At 50.1% G+C, this 24,757-nt stretch overlaps 1 pseudogene; it reads left to right on the forward strand.

Moving 5' to 3' along the window:
• The window catches only part of LOC115115024 (CCR4-NOT transcription complex subunit 4-like), a 39,782-nt pseudogene extending 29,350 nt beyond the window's left edge, over nt 1-10,432 (forward strand).
• The last annotated feature ends 14,325 nt before the right edge of the window (nt 10,433-24,757 follow it).

The following is a 24,757-nucleotide window of genomic DNA, read 5'->3' on the forward strand; positions in this document are numbered from 1 at the left end:
GACAAAACAATAAGCATCTCTAGTCTGGCATCTCTAGTCTGGGCACAGGACAACACAATAAGCATCTCTAGTCTGGCATCTCTAGTCTGGGCACAGGACAAAACAATAAGCATCTCTAGTCTGGGCACAGGACAAAACAATAAGCATCTCTAGTCTGGGCACAGGACAAAACAATAAGCATCTCTAGTCTGGGCACAGGACAAAACAATAAGCATCTCTAGTCTGGGCACGGGACAAAACAATAAGCATCTCTAGTCTGGGCACGGGACAAAACAATAAGCATCTCTAGTCTGGGCACGGGACAAAACAATAAGCATCTCTAGTCTGGGCACGGGACAAAACAATAAGCATCTCTAGTCTGGGCACGGGACAAAACAATAAGCATCTCTAGTCTGGGCACGGGACAAAACAATAAGCATCTCTAGTCTGGGCACGGGACAAAACAATAAGCATCTCTAGTCTGGGCACGGGACAAAACAATAAGCATCTCTAGTCTGGGCACGGGACAAAACAATAAGCATCTCTAGTCTGGGCACGGGACAAAACAATAAGCATCTCTAGTTTGGGCACAGGACAAAACAATAAGCATCTCTAGTCTGGGCACAGGACAAAACAATAAGCATCTCTAGTCTGGGCACAGGACAAAACAATAAGCATCTCTAGTCTGGGCACAGGACAAAACAATAAGCATCTCTAGTCTGGGCACAGGACAAAACGATACGCATCTCTGTATTAGATTAACGTTTGAAATGTCCGCTTCTCTGATGTGAATTTCTACACCTTTCACACAGGATTTATTGTATGTTGGCTGAAAAAACAATTGTGTGATTTTTTAAAATCTTTTCAAACAGCCCCATTTTTATTTTTTATTTTACCTCTTTCTTGTCGGCATTCCCCTTTTTAATATAGCCACTGCTTAGCCGGCAAGGAGAAAGAGACGTTCAACTTTGACCCTGTTGTTGGTATCGTTGTCATGGTGAATAAAAAGTGTTGTCAGATATGTTCTGGTAATTATGTGAGCTGGCTAGCCAGCTGGATAGCTAGCTAACAAGATAAAAAAAACATTGTCTATAAAAGTTGATTTTAGTTAACATATCCTGAATACATTTTTAAAACCGATTTCTATTTGGGTGCGAAAAAAAGATTGTGTAGCATTGTTGGTTGGGCCAGACTGGCGAGACGTCGCGCCCAAACTGGTTGGGCCAGACTGGCGAGACGTCGCACCCAGACGGGTTGGGCCAGACTGGCGAGGCGTCGCACCCAGAAGGGTTGGGCCAGACTGGCGAGACGTCTCGCCCAGACGGGTTGGGCCAGGCTGTCCCGAGACCTCGCGCCCAGACGGGTTGGGCCAGACTGTCCCGAGACGTCGCGCCCAGACGGGTTGGGCCAGACTGTTTATACTTTTTCATAATGACAAGTTTGATGTCAGACAACAACAATAGAGTGTCCGTGATTGAATGCTGCCAAAGCAGGAGAGGTTTATCCTGAGGCGTTAGCGACTTTTCATCTCGGTTTGACTTGAACTTTCTTGACTAAATGAAGGCGTTTCCCTTTTCTACTCGTTCAATCAAGGTCCCTGTCTTGGGGAATTATTGCCAAGCGTGTTGTACATGTGGATATCTCGTGCATAGTTTGACCTAACGAACTGTCGTTGTGTTCTACTGGCTTCTGTAGGGACGACTAAGTACTGCAGCTAACGAGCTGTCGTTGTGTTCTACAGGCTTCTTTAGGGACGACGAAGTACTGCAGCTAACGAGCTGTCGTTGTGTTCTACAGGCTTCTTTAGGGACGACGAAGTACTGCAGCTAACGAACTGTCGTTGTGTTCTACAGGCTTCTTTAGGGACGACGAAGTACTGCAGCTAACGAACTGTCGTTGTTCTACAGGCTTCTATAGAGACGACGAAATACTGCAGCTAACGAGCTGTCGTTGTGTTCTACAGGCTTCTTTAGGGACGACGAAATACTGCAGCTAACGAGCTGTTGTTGTTCTACGGGCTTCTTTAGGGACGACTAAGTACTGCAGCTAACGAACTATCGTTGTGTTCTACTGGCTTCTGTAGGGACGACGAAATACTGCAGCTAACGAACTGTCGTTGTTCTACGGGCTTCTATAGGGACGACGAAATACTGCAGCTAACGAGCTGTCGTTGTTCTACGGGCTTCTTTAGGGACGACTAAGTACTGCAGCTAACGAACTATCGTTGTGTTCTACTGGCTTCTGTAGGGACGACGAAATACTGCAGCTAACGAACTGTCGTTGTTCTACGGGCTTCTATAGGGACGACTAAATACTGCAGCTAACGAGCTGTCGTTGTTCTACAGGCTTCTTTAGGGACGACTAAGTACTGCAGCTAACGAGCTGTCGTTGTTCTACAGGCTTCTTTAGGGACGACGAAATACTGCAGCTAACGAGCTGTCGTTGTTCTACGGGCTTCTTTAGGGACGACGAAATACTGCAGCTAACGAACTGTCGTTGTTCTACAGGCTTCTTTAGGGACGACGAAATACTGCAGCTAACGAGCTGTCGTTGTTCTACGGGCTTCTTTAGGGACGACTAAGTACTGCAGCTAACGAACTGTCGTTGTGTTCTACTGGCTTCTGTAGGGACGACGAAATACTGCAGCTAACGAACTGTCGTTGTTCTACGGGCTTCTATAGGGACGACTAAGTACTGCAGCTAACGAGCTGTCGTTGTGTTCTACAGGCTTCTTTAGGGACGACGAAATACTGCAGCTACTTTCTGAAGAGCATGGGGTGTCCCAAACCTGACTGCATGTATCTACACGAGCTGGGGGACGATGCGGCCAGCTTCACTAAAGAGGAGATGCAGGTAAGATGACCAATTTTAATACTTAGGAAAGGCTCTTTCTCAATTCACCCTGCTATCTCCTACCTCCTTCTCAAAACACATTGTGGAATGGTTTGAGGGACCTGGGACCTTCTACTCAAATAATGCTTGAGAAGGAGACGAATAGATGGGATGCGATGAACTAGGATAATTGAAATGGAGTCCCAAGATTGTAGTAGACTTCACAGCAGGTTTTTAATCTTCCTAACGTGATCCTTTGTGTCGCTCTGTTGTCTGTCAGGCAGGGAAGCATCAAGAGTATGAACAGAGGCTGTTACAGGATCTGTACCAGAACCCCAGCTTTACCACCCAGACCTCAGGAGGGGAGACGACCAAGAGCTCTAAACCCAGCTGTTTGCAGAGGTAGGCTAAGAGCTCTAAACCTTTACAGAGGTAGGCTAAGAGCTCTAAACCTTTACAGAGGTAGGCTAAGAGCTCTAAACCTTTACAGAGGTAGGCTAAGCGCTCTAAACCTTTGCAGGGGTAGGCTAAGAGCTCTAAACCTTTGCAGGGGTAGGCTAAGAGCTCTAAACCTTTGAAGGGGTAGGCTAAGAGCTCTAAACCTTTGCAGGGGTAGGCTAAGAGCTCTAAACCTTTGCAGGGGTAGGCTAAGAGCTCTAAACCTTTGCAGGGGTAGGCTAAGAGCTCTAAACCTTTGCAGGGGTAGGCTAAGAGCTCTAAACCTTTGCAGGGGTAGGCTAAGAGCTCTAAACCTTTGCAGGGGTAGGCTAAGAGCTCTAAACCTTTGCAGGGGTAGGCTAAGAGCTCTAAACCTTTACAGGGGTCGGCTAAGAGCTCTAAACCCTGCTGTTTACAGACGTAGGCTAAGAGCTCTAAAGCTAAGAGCTCTAAACCTTTACAGAGGTAGGCTAAGAGCTCTAAACCCTGCTCTTTACAGAGGTAGGCTAGGAGCTCTAAACTTTTACAGGGGTAGGCTAAGAGCTCTAAACCTTTACAGAGGTAGGCTAAGAGCTCTAAACCTTTACAGAGGTAGGCTAAGCTCTTTAGAGGTAAACACTATCCTGGGATCCATTTTGATACCTGACGCTTGACTGATGTCTTTTGAAGAGCTGAGATTGACTCGTGGTACATTGGTCTCCCTTCTCTTCCCCCCAATTACTCACTATGCCTTCTTTCTCTCTTCCCCCCTTCACCCCTTCCCTACCTTCCCCACCTTCGCCTCCGCCCCTCGCTCTCGTGTCCCTTCCCGCTCTCTCCCCTTCTCTACAGATCCAACAGTAACAACAGTCATGGACAAGACGTGTGGCCAGCGTTACAACCCGCGGGGAAGACGACCAATGGTCTATCGGAGCACAGTAAGAGCCCGCCGTCGAACGGCGGCGGCTTGGACTCTGAACACACGACACCGGACGGACCAGAACGTGACGTTGGCCTGGGCTCTGTGACTGGCCTCTCGCCCTTCTCCTCAAGCCGTGACCCCCCAAGGTGAAAGGGCCGTACACACTTCACTCGAACACTTTCGAGTACCTACGACGCTCCATCGCTCTGTTTGTGTGTATCAGTCTTTAACAACCATCCACTGACATTAACTCCCCAAACCAATTTTACACACAGCTTCTTTTCTAAAGGCCCCATTTGGAAATGTTTTCACACAAAGAACAATGACTAACATGAGAAGTAGAATTTTAATTTATCCTGTTCCCGGGCAACAACTCCTTCAAACCTCCTCGATGCTCTACTGGTTATCTCTCGTCTACTGGTGTTGCTGTTATCTCTCGTCTACTGGTGTTGCTGTTATCTCTCGTCTACTGGTGTTGCTGTTATCTCTCATCTACTGGTGTTGCTGTTATCTCTACTGGCGTTGCTGTTATCTCTTATCTACTGGCGTTGCTGTTATCTCTACTGGCGTTGCTGTTATCTCTTATCTACTGGCGTTGCTGTTATCTCTCGTCTACTGTAGTGTTGCTGTTATCTCTCGTCTACTGGTGTTGCTGTTATCTCTCATCTACTGGTGTTGCTGTTATCTCTCATACAATTGTTGCTGTTATCTCTCATCTACTGGTGTTGCTGTTATCTCTACTGGCGTTGCTGTTATCTCTCTACTGGTGTTGCTGTTATCTCTCTACGGGTGTTGCTGTTATCTCTCACCTACTGGCGTGGCTGTTATCTCTCACCTACTGGTGTTGCTGTTATCTCTCGTCTACTGGTGTTGCTGTTATCTCTCATCTACTGGCGTTGCTGTTATATCTCATCTACTGGCGTGGCTGTTATCTCTCGTCTACTGACGTGGCTGTTATCTCTTGTCTACTGGCGTTGCTGTTATCTCTCGTCTACTGGCGTGGCTCTGGCTCTTCTCTCGCCTACTGGCGTGGCTCTTATCTCTCGTCTACTGGCGTGGCTGTATCTTATCTCTGGCAGGCGTGGCTGTCTACTGGCGTGGCTGTTATCTGTTATCTAGTGGAAAGCCTTCCCAGAAGAGTGGAGGCTGTTATAACAGCAATGTTCCAACATCTAGTGAAAAGCCTTCCCAGAAGAGTGGAGGCTGTTATAGCAGCAATGTTCCTACATCTAGTGGAAAGCCTTCCCAGAAGAGTGGAGGCTGTTATAGCAGCAATGTTCCAACATCTAGTGGAAAGTCTTCCCAGAAGAGTGGAGGCTGTTATAGCAGCAATGTTCCTACATCTAGTGGAAAGCCTTCCCAGAAGAGTGGAGGCTGTTATAGCAGCAATGTTCCAACATCTAGTGGAAAGACTTCCCAGAAGAGTGGAGGCTGTTATAGCAGCAATGTTCCAACATCTAGTGGAAAGCCTTCCCAGAAGAGTGGAGGTTGTTATAGCAGCAACGTTCCTACATCTAGTGGAAAGCCTTCCCAGAAGAGTGGAGGCTGTTATAGCAGCAATGTTCCAACATCTAGTGAAGCCTTCCCAGAAGAGTGGAGGCTGTTATAGCAGCAACGTTCCAACATCTAGTGGAAAGCCTTCCCAGAAGAGTAGAGGCTGTTATAGCAGCAAAGAGGGGACCAACTCCATATGAATGCTCATGGTGATGGAATGAGATGTTGGACGAGCAGGTGTCCACATCCTGTCGGTAGTGTAATTTAATCTCTGGTCATCCTCTCTCTCCACACCATGGTTGTTCTAACAGAGCTGCTGTGTCTTTCAGCCCCAGGGACGCTCTGCCAGAGGTCACCGGGATCAGGGACACGCAACACGGGGACTCCTCAGAACGTCACAACCTGGTAAGATGGAGAACATGGGAGAGTTTTTTTTTTCAGGGGCTAGGAAAATGTATGCCAAGACGGTCTTTATTATTCGACCTTAGACTTGATAGATGGGAATCTGCAGCTATCTGTTGCTTCCCTAGACATCTTGATTGAAAAGCTGTTCCCACATTGGTCAGTATTATTCTTCAAAAAAAACAACAACTAATCAGTGTTGGTTTATTCATTCTAATATTATTGCTCTCTCTCCCTCCCTCTCCCTCCACTCCCTCTCTCTCTCCCTCCCTCTCTCTCTCCCTCCTCTCTCTCCTCTCCTCTCTCTCTCCTCCCTCTCTCTCCCTCCCTCTCTCCTCTCTCTCCCTCCCTCTCTCCTCCTCTCTCTCTCCTCCCTCCTCTCCTCTCTCTCTCTCCTCCCTCTCTCTCCTCCCTCCCTCTCCTCCTCCTCTCTCTCCTCTCTCTCCTCCCTCTCCTCTCCTCCCTCCCTCCTCCTCATCTCCTCTCTCCCTCTTCTCCTCCTCCCTCCCTCTCTCTCCTCCCTCATCTCCCTCCCTCCCTCTCTCCTCCCTCCCTCTCTCCTCCCTCTCTCCTCCCTCCTCTCTCTCCTCTCTCCTCCCTCTCTCTCTTCTCCCTCTCTCCTCCCTCCCTCTCTCCTCCTCTCTCCTCCTCCTCCAACTCTCTCACTCTCCCTCTCTCCTCCCTCCTCCCTCCCTCCCTCTCTCCTCCTCCCTCTCTCCTCCTCCCTCCCTCCCTCTCTCCTCCCCCATCTCACTCTCCTCCCTCATCCTTTCATTCCTCCTCGCCTCCCACATCTCTCTCTCCTCCTCGCCTCCCACATCTCTCTCTCCTCCCTCCCTCTCTCTCCTCCTCTCTCCTGTGTCTCCCTCCCTCTCCTCCCTCTCTCCCCTCCCCATCTCCTCTCTCTCTCTCTCTCTCTCCTCATCTCCCTCTCCTCTCTTCTCTCCTCCTCTCTCCTCCCTCCTCTCTCTCCTCCCTCTCTCTCCTCCCTCCTCTCTCCCTCTCCTCCTCCTCTCTCTCCTCCCCTCATCTGTGTGTCTCTGTGTGTCTCTCTCTCTCTCTCTCTCTCCCTCCTCCCTCCCTCCTCCCTCCCTCTCTCCTCCCTCCTCCCTCTCTCCTCCCTCTCTCCTCCCTCCCTCTTCCTCCCTCATCTCCCTCCCTCTCCTCCTCCCCCTCATCCTTCTCTCCTCCTCTCCCCACATCTCTCTCTCCTCGCTCCCACATCTCTCTCCTCCTCGCCTCCCACATCTCTCTCTCCTCCCTCCCTCTTCCTCTCTCCTCCCGCTCTCTCCTCCCTCTCTCTCCTCCCTTCTCCTCTCTCCCCCACCCCACTCCTCTCTCTCCTCCCTCCTCCTCTCCTCCTCCTCTCCTCCTCATCTCACTCTCCTCTCCTCGCTCCCCACATCTCTCTCTCGCTCCCTCGCCTCCCCACATCTCTCTCTCTCCTTTTCCATCTCTCTCTCTCCTCCTCCCTCATCTCTCCCCTCCTCCCTCATCTCTCTCTCTCCCTCCTCCTCATCTCTCTTCTCTCTCTCCCTCTCTCTCCTCTCTCTCTCTCCTCTCTCCTCCCTCCCTCTCTCTTTCTTCCCTCATCTCCTCCTCTCTCTCCTCCCTCATCTCCCTGTCCTCTTCTCTCTCCTCCCTCTCCTCCCTCCCTCCCTCTCTCCTCCCTCCCTCTCTCTCTCCTCCCTCCCTTCTCTCCTCCCCTCCCTCTCTCCTCCCTCCCTCCCTTCCCTCCTCTCTCCTCCTCCTCTCTCCTCCCTCCCTCCTCCCTCCCTCTCTCCTCCCTCCCTCTCCCCCTCTCTCCTCCCCCCATCTCTCTCTCCTCCCTCATCCTTCTCTCCTCCTCGCCTCCCACATCTCTCTCTCCTCCCTTGCCTCCCACATCTCTCTCTCCTCCCTTGCCTCCCACATCTCCCTCTCCTCCTCGCCTCCCACATCTCTCTCTCCTCCCTTGCCTCCCACATCTCTCTCTCCTCCTTGCCTCCCACATCTCTCTCTCTCTCCCCATCTCTCTCTCCCCACTCCCTCATCTCTCTCTCCCCACTCCTCATCTCTCTCTCTCCCACTCCCTCATCTCTCTCTCCCACTCCCTCATCTCTCTCCTCCTCCCCTCATTCCCTCTCTCCCCACTCCTCATCTCTCTCTCCCCTCTCTCTCCTCTCTCTCTTCCCCCTCTCTCTCTTCCTCTCTCTCTTCCCCTCTCTCTTCCCCTCTCTCTCTTCCTCTCCTCTTCCTCTCTCTCCCCTCTCTCTCCCTCTCTCTCTCCCTCCCTCTCCCTCCCTCCTCCTCCCTCCTCCCTCCCTCCCTCCCTCCCTCCCCCCCAGCTCCCAGACAGTGACTCTCCGTCGCCCCTCCTGTCCTCTCCGGCCCTCCTGGTTCTCAAAGCCAGCCAGGTGGTTCCCATCAGTGTGACCACCCGGGTCTCCTTTCAGGGCTGCCGCGAGTCCCAGTCTCTGTTCTCTGACAATAGTAACTATCGCCATCCTAACCTCCGATCCCCAGCAGCCTCCGGGGGTTCCCAGCACTCCCACATAACAACAACGACACCTGGCCCACTGCACCCCAACCACACAGCCTCTTCACTTCAGGTACAGTGGGAACTCAATATAAATGACAAGTATATCTATTCTGTTATCTGTGTACGTTACAAATGGGAGATCTATACTCTTTTTGATCATGTAATCTAATTGATTTTACTGGGGGTTTGAGAGTCCAAATGTCTAGCCGTAGACGAGACGGCCTAGCTAGTGGCGAGGCGGCCTAGCTAGTGGCGAGGCGGCCTAGCTAGTGGCGAGGCGGCCTAGCCGTAGACGAGGCGGCCTAGCCGTTGGCGAGGAGGCCTAGCCGTAGACGAGGCGGCCTAGCCGTTGGCGAGGAGGCCTAGCCGTAGACGAGACGGCCTAGCTAGTGGCGAGGCGGCCTAGCTAGTGGCGAGGCGGCCTAGCCGTAGACGAGACGGCCTAGCTAGTGGCGAGGCGGCCTAGCTAGTGGCGAGGCGGCCTAGCTAGTGGCGAGGAGGCCTAGCTAGTGGCGAGGCGGCCTAGCTAGTGGCGAGGAGGCCTAGCTAGTGGCGAGGCGGCCTAGCTAGTGGCGAGGCGGCCTAGCTAGTGGCGAGGCGGCCTAGCTAGTGGCGAGGCGGCCTAGCTAGTGGCGAGGCGGCCTAGCTAGTGGCGAGGAGGCCTAGCTAGTGGCGAGGAGGCCTAGCTAGTGGCGAGGCGGCCTAGCTAGTGGCGAGGCGGCCTAGCTCGTGGCGAGGCGGCCTAGCTAGTGGCGAGGCGGCCTAGCTGTGGGCGGCGGCCTAGCCTCGCGGGCAGGCGGCCCAGCTCGTGGCGAGGCGGCCTAGCTAGCGGGCGCAGGCGGCCTAGCTAGTGGCGAGGCCCGGCCCAGCTAGTGGCGAGGAGGCCCAGAGTGGCGAGGCGGCCGAGCTAGTGGGAGGCCCAGCTTGTGGCGAGGCGACCCAGCTTGTGGCGAGGCGGCCCAGCTAGTGGCGAGGCGGCCTAGCTAGTGGCGAGGCTGCTCTAGTTTAGTAGGCGCAGGCGGCCTGCCGGTGTATTAATTATAGGCGTTTTAAAGCTTTTTTCTGTTAAATTTGACATCACTAATATCTATCTCTCTCTCCAGATTCCATCCCAGTATCGTCCTCAACAGACTGGGCAGGCAGCCTTCGGCTTCGGCTCATCCAAACAACAGACGCCAGAAGATGACTGGGATTCGATCCTTTCGACATCACCCGTAAAGCCTGGAGGACCTGATAGAGAAGGAGCTCAACGATTCAGGACAGCCTCCCGTCCATCTCCCCAGGTCCCTTCCCCCACCACCACCACCACTCCCTCCTTTCCTCCGTAGCTGCTCCTGGTCCCCCTGGAGAGCTGATACCCCGTAACCACTTCTTCTCTGGGCCCAACTCCGGGCTCTCTAGTAATCACTGCTTCTCCCAGATGCATCAACATCACTCCCCAACAACGGGCCGTCTATAACTCCTTCAGCTTCCCCGGACAGCTTCATCATCGTCATCGCCTTCATCACAGACCAGCCACCCTGGATGACGTCTGCTCCCGAACCGAAATAACTTCACGACGCACCGGCGGCAAACCGTGACGGGGTGTCACAACACAGCAGCTTCCTGGACCTGATGCTGCCCAGTACAGGGCTGGGAGGCATCGGGCCACGACAGGTAATACATACCATAATAATGTATACAGAGCATTCTAGAAAGTATTCAGACCCCTTGACGTTTTTTTCCACATTTTGTTACGTTACAGCCTTATTCTAAAATGGATTAAATTAATGTTTTTCCCTCATCAATCTACCTCACAATACCCGATAATGACCTCACAGTACCCCATAATGACATCACAATACCCCATAATGACATCACAATGAAATATCACAGAAGACTTGGGGATAATGTATTTAAATAGTCAGTGAGAAGGACTTGGGGATAATGTATGGAATATAGTCAGAATGACTTGGTGATAATGTATGGAATATAGTCAGAGAAGGACTTGGGGATAATGTATGGAATACAGTCATTGAGAATGACTTGGGGATAATATATGGAATATAGTCATTGAGAATGACTTGGGGATAATGTATGGAATATACACAGTGAAAAGGACTTGGGGGATAATGTATGAATATAGTCGGGTGAGAATATATATAATGGACACATGGAACGCCTGCCAGTGGTAGTTATGACTGGGAACAGCTGTCCCTGTTTATAATGGAGACATGGAACGCTGCCAGTGGTAGTTATGACTGGGAACAGCTGTCCCTGTTTATAATGGAGACATGGAACGCTGCCAGTGGTAGTTATGACTGGGAACAGCTGTCCCTGTTTATAATGGAGACATGGAACGCTGCCAGTGGTAGTTATGACTGGGAACAGCTGTCCCTGTTTATAATGGAGACATGGAACGCTGCCAGTGGTAGTTATGACTGGGAACAGCTGTCCCTGTTTATAATGGAGACATGGAACGCTGCCAGTGGTAGTTATGACTGGGAACAGCTGTCCCTGTTTATAATGGAGACATGGAACGCTGCCAGTGGTAGTTATGACTGGGAACAGCTGTCCCTGTTTATAATGGACATTTACATTTAAGTCATTTAGCAGACGCTCTTATCCAGAGCGACTTACAAATTGGTGCTTTCACCTTATGACATCCAGTGGAACAGCCACTTTACAATAGTGCATCTAGGTCTTTTAAGGGGGAGGGGGAGAAGGATTACTTTATCCTATCCTAGGTATTCCTTAAAGAGGTGGGGTTTCAGGTGTCTCCGGAAGGTGGTGATTGACCCGCTGTCCCTGGCCGTGAGGGAGTTTGTTCCACCATTGGGGGCCAGAGCAGCGAACAGTTTTGACTGGGCTGAGCGGGAACTGTACTTCCTCAGTGGTAGGGAGGCGAGCAGGCCAGAGGTGGATGAACGCAGTGCCCTTGTTTGGGTGTAGGGCCTGATCAGAGCCTGAGGTAGTGAGGTGCCGCCTCTCACAGCTCCGTAGGCAAGCACCATGGTCTTGTAGCGGATGCGAGCTTCAACTGGAAGCCAGTGGAGAGAGCGGAGGAGCGGGGTGACGTGGAGAGAACTTGGGAAGGCTTGAACACCAGACGGGCTGCGGCGTTTCGGATGAGTTGTAGGGTTTAATGGCACAGGCAGGGAGCCCAGCCAACAGCGAGTTGCAGTAATCCAGACGGGAGATGACAAGTGCCTGGATTAGGACCTGCGCCGCTTCCTGTGTGAGGCAGGGTCGTACTCTGCGTGGATGTTGTAGAGCATGAACCTACAGGAACGGGCCACCGCCTTGATGTTATTTGAGAACGACAGGGTGTTGTCCAGGATCACGCCAAGGTTCTTAGCGCTCTGGGACGAGGACACAATGGAGTTGTCAACCGTGATGGCGAGATCATGGAACGGGCAGTCCTTCCCCGGGAGGAAGAGCAGTCCGTCTTGCCGAGGTTCAGCTTGAGGTGATGATCCGTCATCCACACTGATATGTCTGCCAGACATGCAGAGATGCGATTCGCCACCTGGTCGTCAGAAGGGGGAAAGGAGAAGATTAATTGTGTGTCGTCTGCATAGCAATGATAGGAGAGACCATGAGGTTATGACAGAGCCAATGACTTGGTGTATAGCGAGAATAGGAGAGGGCCTAGAACAGAGCCCTGGGGGACACCAGTGGTGAGAGCACGTGGTGAGGAGACGGATTCTCGCCACGCCACCTGGTAGGGAGCGACCTGTCAGGGTAGGACGAACAAGCGTGGGCCGCGCCGGGAGATGCCCAACTCGGAGAGGGTGGAGAGGAGGATCTGATGGTTCACAGTATCGAAGGCAGCCGATAGGTCTAGAAGGATGAGAGCAGAGGAGAGAGAGTTAGCTTTAGCAGTGCGGAGCGCCTCCGTGATACAGAGAAGAGCAGTCTCAGTTGAATGACTAGTCTTGAAACCTGACTGATTTTGGATCAAGAAGGTCATTCTGGAGAGAGATAGCGGGAGAGCTGGCCAAGGACGGCACGTTCAAGAGTTTTGGAGAGAAAAGAAAGAAGGGATACTGGTCTGTAGTTGTTGACATCGGAGGGATCGAGTGTAGGTTTTTTCAGAAGGGGTGCAACTCCTCGCCTCTTGAAGACGGAGGGACGACAGCGGTCAGGGATGAGTTGATGAGCGAGGTGAGGTAAGGGAGAAGGTCACCGGAGATGGTCTGGAGAAGAGAGGAGGGATAGGGTCAAGCGGGCAGGTTGTTGGGCGGCCGGCCGTCACAAGACGCGAGATGTCATCTGGAGAGAGAGGGAGAAAGAGGTCAGAGCACAGGGTAGGCAGTGTGAGCAGAACCAGTGTCGTTTGACTTAGCAACGAGGATCGGATGTCGTCGACCTTCTTTTCAAAATGGTTGACGAAGTCATCTGCAGAGAGGAGGAGGGGGGAGGGGGAGGAGGATTCAAGAGGGAGGAGAAGGTGGCAAAGAGCTTCCTAGGTTAGAGGCAGATGCTTGGAATTTAGAGTGGTAGAAAGTGGCTTTAGCAGCAGAGACAGAGGAGGAAAATGTAGAGAGGAGGGAGTGAAAGGATGCCAGGTCTGCAGGGAGGGGCGAGTTTTCCTCCATTTCCGCCGGCTGCCCGGAGCCCTGTTCTGTGAGCTCGCAATGAGTCGTCGAGCCACGGAGCTGGGAGGAGACCGAGCCGGCCTGGAGGATAGGGGACATAGAGAGTCAAAGGGGATGCAGAAAGGGGAGGGAGAGGAGGGTTGAGGAGGCAGAATCAGGAGATAGGTTGAGAAGGTTTGAGCAGAGGGAAGAGATAAGAGATGGAAGAGGAAAGTAGCGGGGGAGAGAGAGCGAAGGCTGGGACGGCGCGATACCATCCGAGTAGGGGCAGTGTGGGAAGTGTTGGATGAGAGCGAGAGGGAAAAGGATACAGGTAGTGGTCGGAGACTGGAGGGGAGTTGCAGGCGAGGTTAGTGGGAGGAACAGCATCTAGTAAAGATGAGGTCGAGCGTATTGCCTGCCTTGGTAGGGGGAAGGTGAGAGGGTGAGGTCAAGGGAGGAGTGGAAAGAAGGAGGCAGAGAGGAATGAGTCAAAGGTAGACGTGGGGAGGTTAAAAGTCGCCCAGAACTGTGAGAGGTGAGCCGTCTCAGGAAAGGAGCTTATCAAGGCATCAAGCTCATTGATGAACTCCGAGGGAACCTGGAGGCGATAAATGATAAGGATGTTAAGCTTGAAAGGGCTGGTAACTGTGACAGCATGGAATTCAAGGAGGCGATAGACAGATGGGTAAGGGGAGAAAGAGAGAATGACCACTTGGGAGAGATGAGGATCCCGATTGCCACCACCCATGACCAGAAGCTCTCGGGGTGCGAGAGCACGTGGGGACGAAGAGAGAGCAGTAGGAGTAGCGGTGTTGTCTGTGGTGATCCATGTTTCCGTCAGAGCCAAGAAGTCGAGGGACTGGAGACATAGGCTGAGATGAACTCTGCCTTGTTGGCCGCAGATCGGCAGTTCCAGAGGCTACCGGAGACCTGGAACTCCACGTGGGTCGTGCGCTGGGACCACCAGATTAGGGTGGCTGCGGCCATGGGGTGTGGAGCGTTTGTATGGTCTGTGCAGAGAGGAGAGAACAGGGATAGACAGACACATAGTTGACAGGCTAGAGAAGAGGCTACGCTAATGCAGAGGAGATTGGAATGACAAGTGGACTACACGTCTCGAATGTTCAGAAAGTTAGCTTACGTAGCAAGAATCTAATTGACTAAAATGATTAAAATGATAGAGTACTGCTGGGGTAGGCTAGCTGCGTTGTTGACACTACCTAATCAAGTCGCACCGTTGAGTGTGAAGTTTCTACAATGCTGCTTATCGGGGAGCTAGCTGGCTAGCTAGCAGTGTTGGTTACGTTACGTTGCTAGGAGAACGACAATAGCTGGCTAGCTAACCTAGAAAATCGCTCTAGACTACACAATTATCTTAGAAACAAAGACGGCTATGTAGCTAGCTATGTAGCTAGCTACGATCAAACAAATCACACCGTTGGGACTGTAATGAAATGAAGTGAAAAAGTGATACTACCTGTGGAGCGACGCGGAATGCGACCGGAATGCGAAAGTTCTATTCAGTAGACGTTGGCTGGCTATTGGCTAGCTAGGAGTGTCTCCTACGTTAAGGACGACAAAATAGCTGGCTAGCTAACCTCGGTGAATTAAGATAATCACTCTAAGACTACACACTCTAAACTACACTATTATCTTGGATACGAAGACAGCAAAGACAACTATGTAGCTATCTAATACTACACTAATCAAGTCGTTCGGTTGAGTGTGATAGTTACTACAGTGCTACGGTAGCCGGTGAACGTATGCTAGCTGGCTAGCTGCTAGGCAGATAGGAGGGCGACGAAATACGATAATAACGCAATTATCACTCTGACTCCACACTCTAAGCTACACAATTATCTTGGATACGAAGACAGCAAAGACAACTATGTAGCTAGCTATGTAGCTAGCTAACACTACACTAATCAAGACGTTCAGTTGAGACATGGAACGCTGCCAGTGGTAGTTATGACTGGGAACAGCTGTCCCTGTTTATAATGGAGACATGGAACGCTGCCAGTGGTAGTTATGACTGGGAACAGCTGTCCCTGTTTATAATGGAGACATGGAACGCTGCCAGTGGTAGTTATGACTGGGAACAGCTGTCCCTGTTTATAATGGAGACATGGAACGCTGCCAGTGGTAGTTATGACTGGGAACAGCTGTCCCTGTTTATAATGGAGACATGGAACGCTGCCAGTGGTAGTTATGACTGGGAACAGCTGTCCCTGTTTATAATGGAGACATGGAGACATGGAACAGCTGCCAGTGGTAGTTATGACTGGGAACAGCTGTCCCTGTTTATAATGGAGACATGGAACGCTGCCAGTGGTAGTTATGACTGGGAACAGCTGTCCCTGTTTATAATGGAGACATGGAACGCTGCCAGTGGTAGTTATGACTGGGAACAGCTGTCCTGTTTATAATGGAGACATGGAACGCTGCCAGTGGTAGTTATGACTGGGAACAGCTGTCCCTGTTTATAATGGAGACATGGAACGCTGCCAGTGGTAGTTATGACTGGGAACAGCTGTCCCTGTTTATAATGGAGACATGGAACGCTGCCAGTGGTAGTTATGACTGGGAACAGCTGTCCCTGTTTATAATGGAGACATGGAACGCTGCCAGTGGTAGTTATGACTGGGAACAGCTGTCCCTGTTTATAATGGAGACATGGAACGCTGCCAGTGGTAGTTATGACTGGGAACAGCTGTCCCTGTTTATAATGGAGACATGGAACGCTGCCAGTGGTAGTTATGACTGGGAACAGCTGTCCCTGTTTATAATGGAGACATGGAACGCTGCCAGTGGTAGTTATGACTGGGAAAAAACCCAACCCTGCAGCTCTCTTTTTTTTGTGTGTTTTTTTTTGTCCACAAACAATCCCATGAGGTCATTGAATTGCATTGCATTGTGGGTAAGTAATAGGGTAATACATGAGCGAGAGAACCACTGGGTGGCAGCACATGATTACCCTAGTGTAGTGTAGTGTCGTGGCTGGAATGACCATCAGAACAGACTCACCCAGTCAGCCAACAGTATAGAAGATGTCATAGGATGTTAATTCCAGGGTCATATGTACAGATTTTGCATCACTGTTTGGCTACATAGCTTTGAAATAATGTAGAATAATAATTATATAATTATAATAATAATAATAATAATAATATATAGCAAATTGATCAAAGAATCTAAATGGTTAGGTAGTTGAGCTCCGACATTGACTGCAAACCATTTTTTACAATCCATCTTTCTCTCTGACTGACCGACCACGTAATCCTCCCAGGACGAGTCAGATCTGTCTGACCAGTATAGGAATCAGACCATTGGCCTCTGACCTGAACATCCTCTTCCCTGTGTGAAGAACAGAAACAAACACGTTTATCAGAGCCACCTCCACTCTCGCTCCTCATTCGTCCATCAGCTGTTTGTTTTGGCTGTTGCTGACCCACCTCTGCTCTCTGGATGGCTGCCCAGAAAACAATGTCAACTGTCATTGGCCAGTTCAACCCCCCAAACTGAGCCTGGGGCTGTATCTCAAATAGCACTTGTTCCCTATATAGTGTAGAACAACTTGTGACCAGGCCGTTTGTGGTCAGCCCTGGTTCTGGGTCATTCATCCTGTGAGGCTGACAAGTGAGTGCCGGGCTCCTCTTCGCTTTCCGTTTACCTCAGCACCTCCTCCCCTCCTCGGCCTCCCTCCGCTCCTCTCCCCCCTGCTCCTCTCCCCTGCTCCTCTCCCCTGCTCCTGCTCCCCCTGCCCCTTCTTTACTCTCCTCCCTTCCGATCTCCTCTCCTCCCTTCTCCTCTCCCCTTCTCCTCTCCCCTTCTCCACTCTCCTCCTTCCGATCTTCTCCTCTTCCCTCGGCTCTCCTCCGCTCCTCTCCCCTTTTCTCCACTCTCCTCCTTCCGATCTCCTCTCCCCTTATCCACTCTCCTCCCTTCCGATCTTCTCCTCTTCCTCTGCTCTCCTCCGCTCCTCTCCTCTCCCTTCTTCCACTCTCCTCCATTCCGATCTCCTCCCTCTCCTCTCCCCTTCTCCACTCTCCTCCCTTCCGATCTCCTCCTCTCCCCTTCTCCTCTTCCCTCTGCTCTCTCCGCTCCTCTCCTCTCCCCTTCTCCACTCTCCTCCCTTCCGATCTCCTCCTCCTCTCCCTTCTCCACTCTCCTCCTTCCGATCTCCCCTCACCTCTCCCCTTCTCCACTCTCCTCCTTCCGATCTCCTCCTCTCTCCTCTCCCCTTCTCCACTCTCCTCCCTTCCGATCTCCTCCTCTCCCCTTCTCCTCTTCCCTCTGCTCCCCTCCTTTCCTCTCCTCCCAAATACATCAGTCAGGAGACTGAGGCCAAGCACCTCCCTCCTTCCCTGACTTCTCTCTCCCTCCACTGATGGAGAGATGGGAGACAAGATTGAGGTCTAAACCTAAAAGTGTGTTTTTGGTCAGGACACGACACACCGACTCAAACACCCAGAGTGTATCCCATATAGGACACGACACACCGACTCAAACACCCAGAGTGTATCCCATATAGGACACGACACACCGACTCAAACACCCAGAGTGTATCCCATAGACACGACACACGACTCAAACACCCAGAGTGTATCCCATATAGGACACGACACACCGACTCAAACACCCAGAGTGTATCCCATATAGACACTCTTCCCTACACTGACTCAAACACCCAGAGTGTATCCCATATAGGACACTCTTCCCTACACTGACTCAGAAACACCCAGAGTGTATACCATACAGCACACTGCATATTTTAGTGGCCTTTATTGTCCCCCAGCATAAGGTGCACCTGTGTAATGATCATGCTTTATTTATATGGTCATATTGTGGCTAGGAAACAAGGTAAGACATGCTTTGTAAAATATAAAACACCCAGGTTTTAAACAGTGAAGATGATGGTCAAAATGCTGACCCCTTCTACTGAGATTCAAGGTGGGCCATGTGCTCTGCGTGACAGGCACTTCAAGGTGGGCCATGTGCTCTGCGTGACAGGCACTTCAAGGTGGGCCATGTGCTCTGCGTGACAGGCACTTCAAGGTGGGCCATGTGCTCTGCGTGACAGGCACTTCAAGGTGGGCCATGTGCTCTGCGTGACAGGCACTTCAAGGTGGGCCATGTGCTCTGCGTGACAGGCACTTCAGGTGGGCCATGTGCTCTGCGTGACAGGCACTTCAAGGTGGGCCATGTGCTCTGCGTGACAGGGCACGGGTTCATGTGGTGCAGGCACTTCATGTGTTCTGCGTGACAGGCAAGGTGGGCCATGTGCTCTGCGTGACAGGCACTTCAAGGTGGGCCATGTGCTCTGCGTGACAGGCACTTCAAGGTGGGCCATGTGCTCTGCGTGACAGGCACCTCAAGGTGGGCCATGTGCTCTGCGACAGGCACTTCAAGGTGGGCCATGTGCTCTGCGTGACAGGCACTTCAAGGTGGGCCATGTACTCTGCGTGACAGGCACTTCAAGGTGGGCCATGTGGGCCAGGCACTTCAAGGTGGGCCAGCTCCTGGGACAGGCACTTCAAGGTGGGCCATGTGCTCTGGAGCGACAGGCACTTCAAGGTGGGCCATGTGCTCTGAGCGACAGGCACTTCAAAGGCCATGTGCTCTGAGCGACAGGCACTTCAAGGTGGGCCATGTGCTCTGAGCGACAGGCACTTCCAAGGTGGGCCATGTGCTCTGCGTGACAGGCACAGGTGGGTATGTGCTCTGCGTGACAGGCACTTCAAGGTGGGCCATGATGCTCTGAGCGACCAGGCACTTCAAGGTGGGCCATGTGCTCTGCGTGACAGGCACTTCTCAAGGTGGGCCATGTGCTCTGAGTGACAGGCACCTCAAGGTGGGCCAGGTGAATATACCACATCAGACACTGAGTGTGAATATACCACATCCAGACACTGAGGTGAATATACCACATCAGACACTGGTGAATATACCACATCCAGACACTGAGGTGAATATACCACATCCAGACACTGAGGTGAATATACACATCCAGACACTGAGGTGAATATACCACACTGAGATGAATATACCACATCAGACACTGAGGTGAATATACCACATCCAGACACTGAGGTGAATATGCCACATCCAGACACTGAGATGAATTATACCACTGAGGTGAATATACCACATCCAGACACTGAGGTGAATATACCACACTGAGATGGCTATACCACATCCAGACACCGAGGTGAATATACCACATCCAGACACTGAGGTGAATATACCACATCCAGACACTGAGATGAATATACCACACTGAGATGAATATACCACATCCAGACACTGAGGTGAATATACCACATCCAGACACTGAGATGAATATACCACATCCAGACACTGAAAGATGAATATACCACATCCAGACACTGAGGTGAATATACCACATCCAGACACTGAGGTGAATATACCACATCCAGACACGGAGGTGAATATACCACATCCAGACACTGAGATGAATATACCACATCCAGACACTGAGACAGAATATACCACACCAGACACTGAGGTGAATATACTCACATCCAGACAATTGAGGTGAATATACCACACTGAGATGAATATACCACATCCAGACACTGAGGTGAATATACCACATCCAGACACTGAGGTGAATATACCACACTGAGGTGAATATACCACATCCAGACACTGAGGTGAATATACCACATCCAGACACTGAGGTGAATATACCACATCCAGACACTGAGGTGAATATACCACATCCAGACACTGAGGTGAATATACCACACTGAGATGAATATACCACATCCAGACACTGAGGTGAATATACCACATCCAGACACTGAGGTGAATATACCACATCCAGACACTGAGATGAATATACCACACTGAGGTGAATATACCACATCCAGACACTGAGGTGAATATACCACACTGAGATGAATATACCACATCCAGACACTGAGGTGAATATACCACATCCAGACACTGAGGTGAATATACCACATCCAGACACTGAGATGAATATACCACACTGAGATGAATATACCACATCCAGACACTGAGGTGAATATACCACATCCAGACACTGAGATGAATATACCACATCCAGACACTGAGGTGAATATACCACATCCAGACACTGAGGTGAATATACCACATCCAGACACTGAGGTGAATATACCACATCCAGACACTGAGATGAATATACCACATCCAGACACTGAGATGAATATACCACATCCAGACACTGAGGTGAATATACCACATCCAGACACTGAGGTGAATATACCACATCCAGACACTGAGGTGAATATACCACATCCAGACACTGAGATGAATATACCACATCCAGACACTGAGATGAATATACCACATCCAGACACTGAGGTGAATATACCACATCCAGACACTGAGGTGAATATACCACACTGAGATGAATATACCACATCCAGACACTGAGGTGAATATACCACATCCAGACACTGAGGTGAATATACCACACTGAGGTGAATATACCACATCCAGACACTGAGGTGAATATACCACATCCAGACACTGAGGTGAATATACCACATCCAGACACTGAGGTGAATATACCACATCCAGACACTGAGGTGAATATACCACATCCAGACACTGAGATGAATATACCACATCCAGACACTGAGATGAATATACCACACTGAGGTGAATATACCACATCCAGACACTGAGATGAATATACCACACTGAGATGAATATACCACATCCAGACACTGAGATGAATATACCACATCCAGACACTGAGATGAATATACCACATCCAGACACTGAGGTGAATATACCACATCCAGACACTGAGATGAATATACCACATCCAGACACTGAGGTGAATATACCACATCCAGACACTGAGGTGAATATACCACATCCAGACACTGAGGTGAATATACCACATCCAGACACTGAGGTGAATATACCACATCCAGACACTGAGGTGAATATACCACATCCAGACACTGAGATGAATATACCACATCCAGACACTGAGGTGAATATACCACATCCAGACACTGAGATGAATATACCACATCCAGACACTGAGATGAATATACCACACTGAGGTGAATATACCACATCCAGACACTGAGATGAATATACCACACTGAGATGAATATACCACATCCAGACACTGAGATGAATATACCACATCCAGACACTGAGGTGAATATACCACATCCAGACACTGAGATGAATATACCACATCCAGACACTGAGGTGAATATACCACATCCAGACACTGAGGTGAATATACCACATCCAGACACTGAGGTGAATATACCACATCCAGACACTGAGGTGAATATACCACATCCAGACACTGAGGTGAATATACCACATCCAGACACTGAGGTGAATATACCACATCCAGACACTGAGGTGAATATACCACATCCAGACACTGAGGTGAATATACCACATCCAGACACTGAGGTGAATATACCACATCCAGACACTGAGATGAATATACCACACTGAGATGAATATACCACATCCAGACACTGAGGTGAATATACCACATCCAGACACTGAGGTGAATATACCACATCCAGACACTGAGGTGAATATACCACATCCAGACACTGAGGTGAATATACCACATCCAGACACTGAGGTGAATATACCACATCCAGACACTGAGGTGAATATACCACATCCAGACACTGAGGTGAATATACCACATCCAGACACTGAGGTGAATATACCACACTGAGATGAATATACCACATCCAGACACTGAGATGAATATACCACATCCAGACACTGAGGTGAATATACCACATCCAGACACTGAGGTGAATATACCACATCCAGACACTGAGGTGAATATACCACATCCAGACACTGAGGTGAATATACCACATCCAGACACTGAGGTGAATATACCACATCCAGACACTGAGGTGAATATACCACATCCAGACACTGAGGTGAATATACCACATCCAGACACTGAGATGAATATACCACACTGAGATGAATATACCACACTGAGATGAATATACCACACTGAGGTGAATATACCACATCCAGACACTGAGGTGAATATACCACATCCAGACACTGAGGTGAATATACCACACTGAGATGAATATACCACATCCAGACACTGAGGTGAATATACCACATCCAGACACTGAGGTGAATATACCACATCCAGACACTGAGGTGAATATACCACATCCAGACACTGAGGTGAATATACCACATCCAGACACTGAGGTGAATATACCACATCCAGACACTGAGGTGAATATACCACATCCAGACACTGAGGTGAATATACCACATCCAGACACTGAGGTGAATATACCACATCCAGACACTGAGGTGAATATACCACACTGAGATGAATATACCACATCCAGACACTGAGATGAATATACCACATCCAGACACTGAGGTGAATATACCACATCCAGACACTGAGGTGAATATACCACATCCAGACACTGAGGTGAATATACCACACTGAGGTGAATATACCACACTGAGGTGAATATACCACATCCAGACACTGAGGTGAATATACCACACTGAGGTGAATATACCACATCCAGACACTGAGGTGAATATACCACATCCAGACACTGAGGTGAATATACCACATCCAGACACTGAGATGAATATACCACATCCAGACACTGAGGTGAATATACCACATCCAGACACTGAGGTGAATATACCACATCCAGACACTGAGATGAATATACCACATCCAGACACTGAGGTGAATATACCACACTGAGGTGAATATACCACATCCAGACACTGAGGTGAATATACCACATCCAGACACTGAGGTGAATATACCACATCCAGACACTGAGGTGAATATACCACATCCAGACACTGAGGTGAATATACCACATCCAGACACTGAGATGAATATACCACATCCAGACACTGAGGTGAATATACCACATCCAGACACTGAGGTGAATATACCACATCCAGACACTGAGGTGAATATACCACATCCAGACACTGAGGTGAATATACCACACTGAGGTGAATATACCACATCCAGACACTGAGGTGAATATACCACATCCAGACACTGAGGTGAATATACCACATCCAGACACTGAGGTGAATATACCACACTGAGGTGAATATACCACATCCAGACACTGAGGTGAATATACCACATCCAGACACTGAGGTGAATATACCACATCCAGACACTGAGGTGAATATACCACACTGAGGTGAATATACCACATCCAGACACTGAGATGAATATACCACATCCAGACACTGAGGTGAATATACCAGACTGAGGTGAATATACCACACTGAGGTGAATATACCACACTGAGGTGAATATACCACACTGAGATGAATATACCACATCCAGACACTGAGATGAATATACCACATCCAGACACTGAGGTGAATATACCACACTGAGATGAATATACCACATCCAGACACTGAGGTGAATATACCACATCCAGACACTGAGGTGAATATACCACATCCAGACACTGAGGTGAATATACCACATCCAGACACTGAGGTGAATATACCACATCCAGACACTGAGGTGAATATACCACATCCAGACACTGAGGTGAATATACCACATCCAGACACTGAGGTGAATATACCACATCCAGACACTGAGGTGAATATACCACATCCAGACACTGAGGTGAATATACCACATCCAGACACTGAGGTGAATATACCACATCCAGACACTGAGGTGAATATACCACATCCAGACACTGAGGTGAATATACCACATCCAGACACTGAGGTGAATATACCACATCCAGACACTGAGGTGAATATACCACATCCAGACACTGAGATGAATCTAGATCATTGTGCACTGCAGACAACTGTACAGCCCATCCTCCATCCCTCCAACGGTCTCCATTTTGAAAGCAGGTGCTTTTAAACTGACAGCCTCTCGTTGTTGTGTGCGGTGTTGTATGTTGCGTGTGCTCTGACTATCAAGTCATAGTTCACAGCGAGCCACTGAGCTTTTTGGCAGACATTACTACTACCCTCCCTCCCAACTCCGCAAATCCCCCAGCCCATCTTACAACAGCATTATGATTCAGTTAGATTAATGTTTCTAAGGGTCAGTTCTCTCTCTCTCCTCTGTGTTGTGTTTGCTGCAGACAGAGAGTTCAATGACACCTTCTTGGCGTTCTTCTCTAGGATGATGTCTGCCTAGTTTCGCTCTGAGGTGTTCCCTGAGCTTGCCTGTTTGATGGCCTGTCTGATGGCCTGTCTGGCTCTCTGGTTCCCTGAGCTGGCCTGTCTGGCTCTCTGGTTCCCCGAGCTGGCCTGTCTGATGGCCTGTCTGATGGCCTGTCTGATGGCCTGTCTGATGGCCTGTCTGATGGCCTGTCTGGTGGCCTGTCTGATGGCCTGTCTGGTGGCCTGTCTGGTGGCCTGTCTGGTGGCCTGTCTGGTGGCCTGTCTGATGGCCTGTCTGGTTACCTGAGCTGGCCTGTCTGATGGCCTGTCTGGCTCTCTGGTTCCCTGAGCTGGCCTGTCTGGTGGCCTGTCTGATGGCCTGTCTGATGGCCTGTCTGGCTCTCTGGTTCCCTGAGCTGGCCTGTCTGATGGCCTGTCTGATGGCCT

This window comes from Oncorhynchus nerka, unplaced genomic scaffold, assembly GCF_034236695.1.
Source record: "Oncorhynchus nerka isolate Pitt River unplaced genomic scaffold, Oner_Uvic_2.0 unplaced_scaffold_1331, whole genome shotgun sequence".
Classification (NCBI taxonomy): Eukaryota; Metazoa; Chordata; class Actinopteri; order Salmoniformes; family Salmonidae; genus Oncorhynchus; species Oncorhynchus nerka.